General features: G+C 38.1%; 1 protein-coding gene and 1 long non-coding RNA gene across 3 annotated transcripts in view; both read left to right on the top strand.

Moving 5' to 3' along the window:
- The window catches only part of OMA1 (OMA1 zinc metallopeptidase), a 59155-nt gene that overhangs the window by 31863 nt on the left and 13531 nt on the right, over positions 1-13761 (top strand). The gene's annotated exons all lie outside the window — the stretch shown is intronic.
- Positions 6428-12289, top strand: LOC142657027 (uncharacterized). The gene is made up of 2 exons (XR_012849791.1): positions 6428-7011; positions 10774-12289. It is a non-coding gene; the product is annotated as an uncharacterized LOC142657027 (long non-coding RNA).

The following is a 13761-nucleotide window of genomic DNA, read 5'->3' as shown; positions in this document are numbered from 1 at the left end:
ATTATAGTAGTTATATTCTTGTATATAGGAGCAGTATTATAGTAGTTATATTCTTGTATATAGGGGGCAGTATTATAGTAGTTATATTCTTGTATATAGGAGGCAGTATTATAGTAGTTATATTCTTGTATATAGGAGCAGTATTATAGTAGTTATATTCTTGTATATAGGGGGCAGTATTATAGTAGTTATATTCTTGTATATAGGGGGCAGTATTATAGTAGTTATATTCTTGTATATAGGAGGCAGTATTATAGTAGTTATATTCTTGTATGTAGGAGCAGTATTATAGTAGTTATATTCTTGTATATAGGGGGCAGTATTATAGTAGTTATATTCTTGTATATAGGAGGCAGTATTGTAGTAGTTATATTCTTGTATATAGGGGGCAGTATTATAGTAGTTATATTCTTGTATATAGGAGGCAGTATTATAGTAGTTATATTCTTGTATATAGGAGCAGTATTATAGTAGTTATATTCTTGTATATAGGGGGCAGTATTATAGTAGTTATATTCTTGTATATAGGGGCAGTATTATAGTAGATATATTCTTGTATATAGGGGGCAGTATTATAGTAGTTATATTCTTGTATATAGGAGCAGTATTATAGTAGTTATATTCTTGTATATAGGGGGCAGTATTATAGTAGTTATATTCTTGTATATAGGAGGCAGTATTATAGTAGTTATATTCTTGTATATAGGAGCAGTATTATAGTAGTTATATTCTTGTATATAGGGGGCAGTATTATAGTAGTTATATTCTTGTATATAGGGGGCAGTATTATAGTAGTTATATTCTTGTATATAGGAGGCAGTATTATAGTAGTTATATTCTTGTATATAGGAGCAGTATTATAGTAGTTATATTCTTGTATATAGGGGGCAGTATTATAGTAGTTATATTCTTGTATATAGGAGGCAGTATTGTAGTAGTTATATTCTTGTATATAGGGGGCAGTATTATAGTAGTTATATTCTTGTATATAGGAGGCAGTATTATAGTAGTTATATTCTTGTATATAGGAGCAGTATTATAGTAGTTATATTCTTGTATATAGGGGGCAGTATTATAGTAGTTATATTCTTGTATATAGGGGCAGTATTATAGTAGATATATTCTTGTATATAGGGGGCAGTATTATAGTAGTTATATTCTTGTATATAGGAGCAGTATTATAGTAGTTATATTCTTGTATATAGGGGGCAGTATTATGGTAGTTATATTCTTGTATATAGGAGGCAGTATTATAGTAGTTATATTCTTGTATATAAGAGCAGTATTATAGTAGTTATATTCTTATCTATAGGGGCAGTATTATAGTAGTTATATTCTTGTATATAGGAGCAGTATTATAGTAGTTATATTCTTGTATATAGGAGCAGTATTATAGTAGTTATATTCTTGTATATAGGGGGCAGTATTATAGTAGTTATATTCTTGTATATAGGGGCAGTATTATAGTAGTTATATTCTTGTATATAGGGGTAGTATTATAGTAGTTATATTCTTGTATATAGTGGCAGTATTATAGTAGTTATATTCTTGTATATAGGGGGCAGTATTATAGTAGTTATATTCTTGTATATAGGAGGCAGTATTATAGTAGTTATATTCTTGTATATAGGGGTAGTATTATAGTAGTTATATTCTTGTATATAGGGGTAGTATTATAGTAGTTATATTCTTGTATATAGTAGCAGTATTATAGTAGTTATATTCTTGTATATAGGGGGCAGTATTATAGTAGTTATATTCTTGTATATAGGGGCAGTATTATAGTAGTTATATTCTTGTATATAGGGGGCAGTATTATAGTAGTTATATTCTTGTATATAGAGGCAGTATTATAGTAGTTATATTCTTGTATATAGGGGGCAGTATTATAGTAGTTATATTCTTGTATATAGAGGCAGTATTATAGTAGTTATATTCTTGTATATAGGGGGCAGTATTATAGTAGTTATATTCTTGTATATAGGGGGCAGTATTATAGTAGTTTTATTCTTGTATATAGAGGCAGTATTATAGTAGTTATATTCTTATATATAGGGGGCAGTATTATAGTAGTTATATTCTTGTATATAGGGGCAGTATTATAGTAGTTATATTCTTGTATATAGGGGCAGTATTCTAGTAGTTATATTCTTGTACATAGGGTGCAGTATTATAGTAGTTATATTCTTGTATATAGGGGACAGTATTATAGTAGTTATATTCTTGTATATAGGGGACAGTATTATAGTAGTTATATTCTTGTATATAGGAGCAGTATTATAGTAGTTATATTCTTGTATATAGGAGCAGTATTATAGTAGTTATATTCTTGTATATAGGGTGCAGTATTATAGTAGTTATATTATTGTATATAGGGGCAGTATTCTAGTAGTTATATTCTTGTACATAGGGTGCAGTATTATAGTAGTTATATTCTTGTATATAGGGGGCAGTATTATAGTAGTTATATTCTTGTATATAGGAGGCAGTATTATAGTAGTTATATTCTTGTATATAGGGGGCAGTATTATAGTAGTTATATTCTTGTATATAGCGGGCAGTATTATAGTAGTTATATTCTTGTATATAGGAGGCAGTATTATAGTAGTTATATTGTTGTATATAGGGAGCAGTATTATAGTAGTTATATTCTTGTATATAGGGGGCAGTATTATAGTAGTTATATTCTTGTATATACGGGGCAGTATTATAGTAGTTATATTCTTGTATATAGAGAGCAGTATTATAGTAGTTATATTCTTGTATATAGGGGCAGTATTATAGTAGTTATATTCTTGTATATAGGGGCAGTATTATAGTAGTTATATTCTTGTATATAGGGGGCAGTATTATAGTAGTTATATTCTTGTATATAGGAGCAGTATTATAGTAGTTATATTCCTGTATATAGGGGGAAGTATTATAGTAGTTATATTCTTGTATACAGGAGCAGTATTATAGTAGTTATATTCTTGTATATAGGGTGCAGTATTATAGTAGTTATATTATTGTATATAGGGGCAGTATTCTAGTAGTTATATTCTTGTACATAGGGTGCAGTATTATAGTAGTTATATTCTTGTATATAGGGGGCAGTATTATAGTAGTAATATTCTCACTACTGGAATCTTGTGATGGGTCAGATGCCCAGTATTATAGAGCCTTGTTAATAAAAGTTAGCTCGCTCTTTAAGATAAACGGTAGATGATGGGACCCAGGGAGCTGAATTGCACACAAAATGTAATATATTTCGATGATGTGATTTTAAGGGGACACAACGCAGTGAAACTGGTGGCAGCGTACTACTTATTGCGGTGAATTATACGCCTGTACAAAATGACGGGCAGAGACCGCTTGATAATTTGTTAGCTCGACAGCTCGTCTGACTGGGATGATGATGTACATACTGCTGCGGAGTAACCTCCTTTGTCTGGAAGCTTGTACACATGCAAATATCTCCTCTGCTTTGAATAACAGATTTCATTCCCACGAGCTTCCTCCCGTGTAATCATCTCATGCACTGCATGCTTGGAAGTCGGCCTTGGAAATGTCAAGTCGCAAGGTGGTTGTGTACAGGATTCACATTTATGGCGAGGCTTTGATGTCATCGCTGCCACTAGATACAATATTCTCAAAGAGAAGCAATGAACAGTCACTCAAACCGTGCAGAATGTTCAGTATCTGGATGTTGCTTTATTTCTTCACAGTCGGCGCCATCTAGTGGCTGTTATTCAAATGGACTTGTAAATGGCGGAGAACAGAGAGAATTTACCTTTATTGGGGTTTTATATAAAATGAAAAATTCTGCAACTTTCTAATATACTTTTGTGTTTACATTTTTCAACATTTTTAAGATCTCTGTTTGCTGTCATTGAATTATATGTCTTGTTACATCCATCGTCAACACATCACCTGGACAAGTCTATCTCCTGCCCGTCTAGTTTGCTGCGATGTGTCATTCTGAAGTCCAGGCTGATTAGGTCACAGAAGGATAATCTAGACTGGATACAATTGTAGCAAACTCCCAGTTCTCAAAAGCGTTCGGTCTGTGCAAGTTTTCAGTGTAAATTAGCGTGTTCTCTATCACTGACAACAAACAGTGATGTTGAACTGGAAAAAAAGTAATACAATTTTGCGGAATAGAAAAGTCTGAGTTATGTAAATCATTTTAACATTTAGATTGTGTATTTCTGAGGAATGTTGGTTTTCTGCATAGGTTATTGATGGTGGGTGACCACAATTATTACAGCGCGTTAGGGGATTTCCATCCAGCTTTTTACAGATGCCGAACGCATTATAAATTTTTCTTCATCTCCTTTACCATGATGCCTTTGTTGTAGTGTCAGTCTACACTGTAGCTCTGGCATTCTATTCATGAATATGGCTGCTATTTGTAACTACACAGGGGGATGTCACAAGAGCGCTACAAAAAGATTAGTGATTACAAAGATGATTCTTATACTCCAAGGGAACGTTCATTTCAGTCAACCAGTTTTTCATCCCACAATAACAGCCATTGAATAGTCAGAGATGGCCGCCTACATTAAAAACCTGCTTCGTTAGAATATTTAGTTTGTAATTATATATTTTCAGGGTGTTTATTTTTAGGTCATGGTACCACTGCATCCACCACTAGGGGGAGCTTACTGAAGGCAGTTTTAGTATTGAGTCTGTAAATCTGTATATAGTGAGCTCCCCCTGGTGGTGGCTGCAGGGAGACATAATTTTATCATGTAACTCTATGGGAGCTGTACATATCTATATGTTGAGCTCCCCCTAGTGGTGGCTGCAGTCAGCAGAATGTTATCATGTAACTCTATGGGAGCTTTATATTTCTGTATGTAGTGAGCTCCCCTGGTGGTGGCTGCAGGCAGCAGAATGTTATCATGTAACTCTATGGGAGCTGTATATATCTATATGTAGTGAGCTCCCCCTAGTGGTGGCTGCAAACAGTAGAATCTTACCATTTAACTATATGAGAGCTTTATATTTCTGTATGTAGTGAGCTCCCCCTAGTGGTGGCTGCAGGCAGTAGAATCTTACCATGTAACTCTATGGGAGCGGTAGTGAGCTCCCCCTAGTGGTGACTGCAGGCTTCAGAATGTTCATGTAACTCTATGGGAGCTTTATATTTCTGTATGTGGTGAGCTCCCTCTAGTGGCAGCTGCAGGGAGACATCATTTTATCATTAAACTCTATGGCTGGGTGAAGGGAATAAGAGAATTAGAAGCTCTGACCCCTATAGAGATATATAATGAAGTTAATCAGCACAGATTTTTTTTATCCAATTTCGGTGGTGACCTCATGTAGCGTCTCATTGTGAACGTCGCGTGACGTCACGATATGCCATGCCCATGTTATGTTATGCAACCAGGGCTATTGTGCATTAAATCATTCCTCTGCCAGCAGCCAAAGCCGCCGTTGTATAAACATACCCTCTAAATCTCATATACTCCTTATATATGGGCACCACCACCTCCTGAAAACCCATGTAAAGTCTAAAGATTACACATTCGTGTCCGGGGCACATACAAAAGTTTAGGGTTGCAGAGAATTTAAAGGGCCCCTGAGCATATGCAAGTCACACATATAGATATAAATGTCTCATAGATAGAAATATGTAACATATGGTAGTGATTATGGGGGAGAGAGTTTTCTCGGCTTCTACACTACAGTCACAGGCTCTGCCCTGTCTGCAATGGCTGATAACAGGGAAAATAGATTGCATTTAGTTGCACAGGAAATAGAGTAGACAGAGTTTAGGTGTAGTGTGCCTTTAAATTTCACACATGTCTGATTCTGTTCTGCCTTAATTTGAAGATCCTTCAATCTCTGCATCTGCAACTTCCAGGATCTGGTGCCCGGTGGTCAGTTAAGATGCGGCTCTGGATGTTTTTCCCTTACATGTTCTGTCTGTATCCATGAGCCGTTCATATGTATATACAGTATGTGCGTATACTTCTTAAAGTGGACCCGCATCTTTTAATTGTCTCTATATTCACCACACGTATAATCCATCAACTTTGTAATATATCTTCATTACCTGTTTTCACTTATTATGCAATCCATTACCCGAAAACAGTCAACAAGCTGCTGTTGATGGATCTGTTATTATGATGTGTCAATATATAAATACATAATGGTGCCCTGGTATGAATGGGTTGTGCGTCTGAATTTATTAACACCTTAAGGCTGGGTTCACATGTCGTGATCGAAATTCGCTGTGTAATGCTTCATTTCTCCTGTGGTGGCGCTGCAGGGAAATTGAACACTTACTGACCGATTTCCCCACAGATCACAGCTGATCGCTGGTGGTCCCAGCAGGCAGATACTTTGTGATCAACTTATCATCAAGTGACCTTTCTATCAAGTAGGGATTGTCCAAAGTGGAGAACTCCTTTAATTAAACTATTCGGATGGTAATGAATTGTTGAGTATTTAATACCTGTTCTGTGTTTTCCACTTTTTTGTTTTTTCTTTTAGTTTTGTATTTGTCCTGCGGGGTAGAAACAAATATTTGCTTGTGCCTGGAAACGATCAACAAGTAGCTGTTGATGGATCCGCCATTCTTATAATGTGTTCCTATTTAGTATTTGGTGTATAGTGGGGGTGCAGTCACATGTGGAAGATTTAGTTGCAGAAATGTCAGTTCCATCTGAATAGAACTTAGAGAAATCCCTTCACCTGCTGCAGAAAAAACGTCAATCAGATGAATGGAATTAATTTTCAGCCGCAGAAATGCCTCCAATAAAATCTGCCGCATGTGACTTCACCCGAAATGGGCAATGGGTCTGATTAGCTCGTTCACACTAAGCTGAGCTTTTCCAGGAATTCACAAAAACCTAATCAAATAATCAAAAAATTATATAGTCCATCATTATCAGCAAACCTGCTTGTTGACTGTTTCCACAAAACTTTTTTTTTTTTTTTTTTCTGCAATACCCATAAGGGAAAACCACAAGAAAGATGATGAAGAGCGGTGACAAAATGCTTGAATATTCTTCATTAAAGGTGAAGCTTCACTTTTATAGGCCAAATATTACAAATGCTGAAAAAAACTAATAAAAATGTTCCCATGATAATTGTTTATACAGTTATTCCAGGAGATTCTCATTGTTCCAGCTTGGCTTACTGTGCATCCTGAGCCTCCTGCTTCATGAATACTATGCCAGGATTACAGTAAAGACTGACATCTACATAAACAATGAAAGAGGAGTGGCGCGACTCCCGCAAAATAATGGCTGAAAGCGACAACCACGTTTATGAGGCTTTAATGTGCTCAGCGGTTGTCACTTCCCTTCCCCCACTCCTCAAAGTGCATTATTCAGTAGGGGGCGACAGTGAGCACAGGTGAATGCCCCCCCACGGTGAAGAGAATATGAAATCTTTGCTTCATTGTGAGGCAGTCGTTGTCTAGTCCGTGCCCTCTACCTCTTTCCTCCGTTTGGCGGCCGTCTAGCGAGCTGAATTTTGTCCGACAGTCGAACAGTTAATTCCATTTTTCCTGCGCAAAAAGAGCGGTCGTCTGGGCTTAGAACGGACTCAACTACTCAAGGAACCTCCAGGGAGCGAGACGGTCGTCTTCTCTTCTCAGAAATCGCGCTCGCTGTCATTGGATGGTCTCAGTTGCCGGGTTCAATCTGCTGAGCTCCTCTCAGCCCACATGTACCTGCGCCGTCTACGCTTCTCCGAACGCAGCCGCCGCCGCCGCAGAGTGATCTTTAAATGACCTACTTCACTCAATCACTCCAGAAATCTATTTTAAAAGTCACGTCTTTATCCTACTTTCCTTGGCAGACTTTGTGCAGTTGGCAATTAACTTTTTTCTTTTTTTTGCCTTTTATCCTCTTTTCGGCGGAATTTGCTTTTTTTTTTTTTCTTTTTTCAAGTTAATCTGATTCACAAGCAAAACGCGGAGAATTTAGATGAATGTTTTTAATGGGACATGTCGTTCTATTCCTTTCTCCTGCTGCTCTGTGTCAGTCTTCACTGTCTTTCTATTCATGAACCAGGATGCAGGATGAACATAATTCTACATTATTTTTTTTTACCCCTCCCCCCCCTATTTGAGAATAGTACACATAAATGAAACACACAGTTTTGATCTGTAGGCAATGCTGCAATGGTTGTGGCCTCTGGGAATATCCCTTTAAATCTTGCCGTTGCTCTGATAAATGACTGATAGCCGCTTCTGTCATCCTCCTGTATTGCACCAAGGTTTATTCATCGCTCTGGCGTATGATGCCATTATTTTTTTAAGGACAGTCCGAGCAGTATTACGTGACAATGTATCACTCTTAAATGTGTGGCTGTCGCAGTAAATCGTGGCTGCCGTCTGTGCGGCGTTTCTTAAAACCATCTCTATTTCTCCTTCTGCTCGTTAAGTTTTAACAAGGACAGTAAAAGGTCGGGTTATGACAGCTGCCAGTCTTCACTTTATGAGGAGAACACGTTTTTTTATTTTTTGCTGCCACGTTATGTCTCTTTAAAAAAAAAAAAAAAGTGGAGCTGAAAAAAATAAATAAAAAAAAATAAAAATAAATAAATAATATATATATATATACCCTAGCAAAATGGTGTGTGACTCGTCCACTTCTGTCGAGAATTTGGTGGTTTCTTCGTCCTATATATTCCCGTGGACAGGCGATGTTTGTCACCCAGCTTTCCTAGTGTCCTGAATGGCGGTTCTGGGCGGCTTTGGAGTGATGCATTCTTTCATAATTTTCATGGATGATTTCAAACGCATCTCTTCGAATAGAAAAAATGACAATTTGTCTAAATGTCAACGTAACGCACTGAAGGAACTTCAAGGTTTTGAGGATGTTATCTATAAGGCGGCGGACAAGGGTGGGAACATCGTGATATGGCCAACCGATAAATATGAAAGGGAGGCCTATAGGCAATTGAGGGACAAAGATACCTATCAAAGGTTGGCATTTAACCCAGTGGGTAAATTTTCAGTTGAACTATCTAAAGTTCTGAATCTGGCCTTTGAGAAAGGTTTAATTCCTAAAAACATACTTACTGGCCTCACGGTTCAATGTCCAAGGATACCTACGCTGTATTTTCTGCCGAAGGTCCACAAAAATATGACAGATCCCCCAGGACGCCCTATAGTCTCAGGGATTGGGGGACTCTGTGACCCGGTCTGTAGATTTATTGACCATTACCTCAAACCCCTGGTGGAATGTTTACCATCCCATGTCAGGGATACAACAGATGTTTTGAGGAGGATAGATGGTGTTGCCCTTGATGCGGATACTTTTCTAGTTACAGCTGACATTGAATCGCTGTACACCAGCATTCGACATGATGCTGTGCGCCTCTTTCTGGGGATGAGCAATTGGGACGGCCCTACCTGTGAACTGGTTGTGGAACTACTGGAATACGTCCTGATGCATAATTTTTTTGTTTTTAAGGACGTATTTTATTTACAGAAGCGAGGCACTGCCATGGGTGCGGCGTGCGCGCCGTCATATGCAAACCTGTTTCTCGGTCTTTGGGAGAGGCAGGTTTTCCTTGGTGACGGCGCGCGCGCCGCTGACCATGTGCAGTGCTGGATGCGCTATATAGATGATGTCCTCTTTTTTTGGCAGGGGACGGAGACTGAGCTCATACATTTTATGCAGGGTCTTAATGCTAATGATTTGAACATTAAATTGACCTATGTTTTTGATAAACATCGGGTTGAGTTTTTGGACATCAGTATTGAGGTGGATAGCATGGGATGTCTTCAGACTGATGTGTTTCGAAAGAAGACATCCGTCAATTCCTTGTTACATGCCACCTCTGCCCACAGCCAGTCCACGATTGGGGCCGTCCCTATTGGCCAATTCTTGAGAATGAGGCGCATCTGCTCTTCAGACGGTAACTTTGAGAGGCAATCAAGAGATTTAGAGGAGAGATTCCGAGACAGGGGATATAGCCACAGAAGTATTAAGAAGGGCAAAAACTACAGATCGTAATTCCATTCTGCACCCACCAATTAAGAATACCATTAATAAGAGTGAAGATAATAACATCCGCTATATTACCACATATAACAACCAATGGCAAGCGATGAGAGTGGTGCTGGAAAAACATTGGCCAATTCTGCATTCAGAACCCGCTTTTGTCGATAAATTATCTCTAAAACCACAAATGACGGCACGTAGAAGTATGAATTTAAAAGACATGCTGGTGAAAAGCCACTACGTGCCAAAAGAACTTAATGTATTTTCATCAAGAAACCCTAGACAAGGTTGTTACCCATGCGGCGACTGTGTGGCGTGCACAAATATGGTCCGTACATCTATTTTTTCCTCTATGACTGAGAATAGAGAGTTTAAGATCCGTCACTATATATCTTGCAGCACAACGAATGTCATATATTATGCTACATGCGGCTGCTCGAAGGTATATATTGGTCTGACATCCAGACAATTACGGATCAGAATTAGAGAACATGTGCGCGACATAGTCGCTGCTAGGGATATTGAAGATCTCACACTGCTCAAAACAATCCCCAAACATTTTAAAACCTATCATGCAGGTGATCCAAAATCATTTAAAGCATGGGGGATAGACAGGGTGATCTGTGGTATCAGAGGTGGGGACGTCAAGAAATTGTTAGCTCAGAGGGAGTGCAAGTGGATTATCACCCTTGGAACAATGGCCCCTGTTGGTCTGAATGAGACACTTAGCTTTGCGTCCTTCCTATAATTCTCCTACCATTTTTTAAATTTTGTGTGTTTATACTGTATGTCTATTAATTTTTAATTTTTCCTCTTCTAGTCTTCCACTTTTGCCGTGTCTGATCATATACATTTATACTGACCTGAGATCGATATTTGAGGCATCTGTCAAGAGTGTTGCGGGACTCCAATCTTTGTTGTACGGATCTGTTTGGAGTCGTATTAAACGTCTCTATACGCTGTGGGACATTCTATTACACTTTATAATAACGTTTTTTATTTATTCTTCACTATTATATTTATTATTTTTTTATTTTATTTTTATTTTTTATTTTTTATTTTTTATTCACTGTTATTACAAATAATCACATTATGTATGTTCTATTCAAATGTCGTAGGATTGATATATTTTTTGGAGTAAATATATAATGTCACTGTTTAGTCAGTTACAATATATCCCCCTCCTCGCGGTGGGGGCGTCTTTCACTGTTGTTGTTTTTCAGCATCGTATGCTGTTAACATAACATTATTATGTTAGTTTATTAGGGATTTATTTCTGTGCACTTTCAGTTTATTAATTTATTTATATGAAATGATAAATATTTATTTATTTGATTTCTATATTGTATTTGTTTATCACTGCGTTTATGGTTGTCACTTGTCACTATTCCCTTCCCCCCTCCGGGGGTTTTTGATATATTACATAGTCTTCCTTAATTTTTGTCCCACTAGAAATGTATATAACAGAGTATCTTTTATTTATTTTATTTATTTTTCCGGAGCATTAAAATCTGTTTCAATTTGGAACTTACCCTGGGTGTCTCATTCTATGAGTGTTTGTACCGGCCCTGCCTGTCAGGCGCGTCACCGCTGGCTTTAGCTCTGTCTGTTTGTTCTCTTCTGCGCATGCGTGGTTTCCGGAGCCGCGCGTGCGCAGTGGGAGCTCGGCTCTCAGGTGCGTGAGTCTCGCGGTGTCTTAGCCTGACAGGCACGGCCGGGGAGATCCCATTGGTCAAATCCTAACAGCTGATCGGATTGCTCAAGCATATTTAAAGTGGAAGGCTTTAGTTGAAGTTAGTATACCCCTTTTGAAAAAGCCATCCACGCGAAACGCGCGTCGGGGTCTCTCTGTACTCTGGAAGATACTGAACTACAGGAACCATATGGGTTAGTAACACTCTATGCTGTGCTGTACATATTTACCTGCTCCTTTCTTGTGGCGATAATATTCTGGGAAGACTTTGTCTATTTTTGTGAGGATTCTTTGAGAGCACATACTGTTTTGCTCAGTTTGGAATCCATTCACAATATTTACCTTCGTTTACTTTTGTGACTCTGGCTGTATGTATGCTGGTACTTACTTACATTTACATACCCTGACTTTTATACCTAGTACTACTTTTTTGTATTCTCTGCCTTAGTCCTAGTTAGTATTTGCTATCTGTTAGTTAAGCTCTTCCCTCCTGCAACTGCCATACAAGGAGCGGTTCCTTTAGGTTCATCCTCATCACTTGGGAGGTGTACAGTCTTCAGATTTGTAGTCTTTTTTAACTCTATGTATTTTGTATTGTCCAATAAAAATTATTTTTCTATGCCATTGGCAAATTGTATTACAATAGTGCATGACTCCTGTTTCTAGTGTTTTTCACTCTTAAATGTGTGGCTGTCGCAGTAAATCGTGGCTGCCGTCTGTGCGGCGTTTCTTAAAACCATCTCTATTTCTCCTTCTGCTCGTTAAGTTTTAACAAGGACAGTAAAAGGTCGGGTTATGACAGCTGCCAGTCTTCACTTTATGAGGAGAACACGTTTTTTTATTTTTTGCTGCCACGTTATGTCTCTTTAAAAAAAAAAAAAAAGTGGAGCTGAAAAAAATAAATAAAAAAAAATAAAAATAAATAAATAATATATATATATATATATACCCTAGCAAAATGGTGTGTGACTCGTCCACTTCTGTCGAGAATTTGGTGGTTTCTTCGTCCTATATATTCCCGTGGACAGGCGATGTTTGTCACCCAGCTTTCCTAGTGTCCTGAATGGCGGTTCTGGGCGGCTTTGGAGTGATGCATTCTTTCATAATTTTCATGGATGTGATTTCTAAATAGCCCAGTTTCTCCATTACAGTTTATAGAGGGGTTGTCTACCAGCTTTCCCAGAGCCCTGAATGGCAAAAAGACAGGGATACATAGATATATGTTCTTATTACTGTATAACAAGGCAGATTTGCCATTCAGGGCTCCAGGAAAGCTGGATGACAACTTTTATTTTCCCAAGTTATTAAAGGGTAACTAAACTTTTGACATGTCACAGTGACATATCAGAAGTTATGATCGGTGGAGGTCTGAGCACTGGGACACTCACCGATCACTAAAAGAATCGGCAGAAGCGCTAAGGTGAACGCTGTGCCGCTTCGTTTCTGATCGGCTTTTCTCGGAAAGTTGAGTGAGCGGTGTATAGGCCCATAGACTTTCTATTGAGTTCGTACACCGCTCGCTTGGCTTTCTGAGGTAATTCGATCAGAAACTGAGCGGTACAGCGCCCACCCGAGTGCTTGTGCCTATTTTTATTTTAGCGATCCGTGGGGGTCTCGGTGCTCGGACCCTCACCGATCAAAACTTCTGACATGTATCTACGTTATGTGAAACGTTTTTCAAAAGTTTAGTTACCCAAAAGTTTAAAAAAAGTTTATTTCAAAGATAGCGCCACACCAGTCTACAGGTTGTGTATGGTATTGCAGCTCAGCTCTGTTTTAGTAAATGCTGCTGAGCTGCAATACCATGCACAACCTGCAGGTAGGCATGGAGCTGTTTTTAAAAGAAAGACGCCATGTTTTCCTAATCCTGGATAACTTCTGTAAATTGTCTTCTTCTGGATATAATTGAAACAAACCCTCAGCTGTGAGAAGTATTAGGACTGTACTGGTTTTCAGCTTCTGGATACGGAAAAGACTGTTCCCATTCAGTGACAGCAAGCAGATGGAAACACAAAGTATATTAGAAGTTGCAGAACTGTTCATCGTACATTGATACAGGTTTCATGACTGGATGATTTTAATTCTCAGATCTCATTATTATTATTTTTTTTAATA

Source organism: Rhinoderma darwinii, chromosome 7 (assembly GCF_050947455.1).
Source record: "Rhinoderma darwinii isolate aRhiDar2 chromosome 7, aRhiDar2.hap1, whole genome shotgun sequence".
Classification (NCBI taxonomy): domain Eukaryota; kingdom Metazoa; phylum Chordata; class Amphibia; order Anura; family Rhinodermatidae; genus Rhinoderma; species Rhinoderma darwinii.
This window is presented reverse-complemented; position numbering and strand designations above follow the sequence as displayed.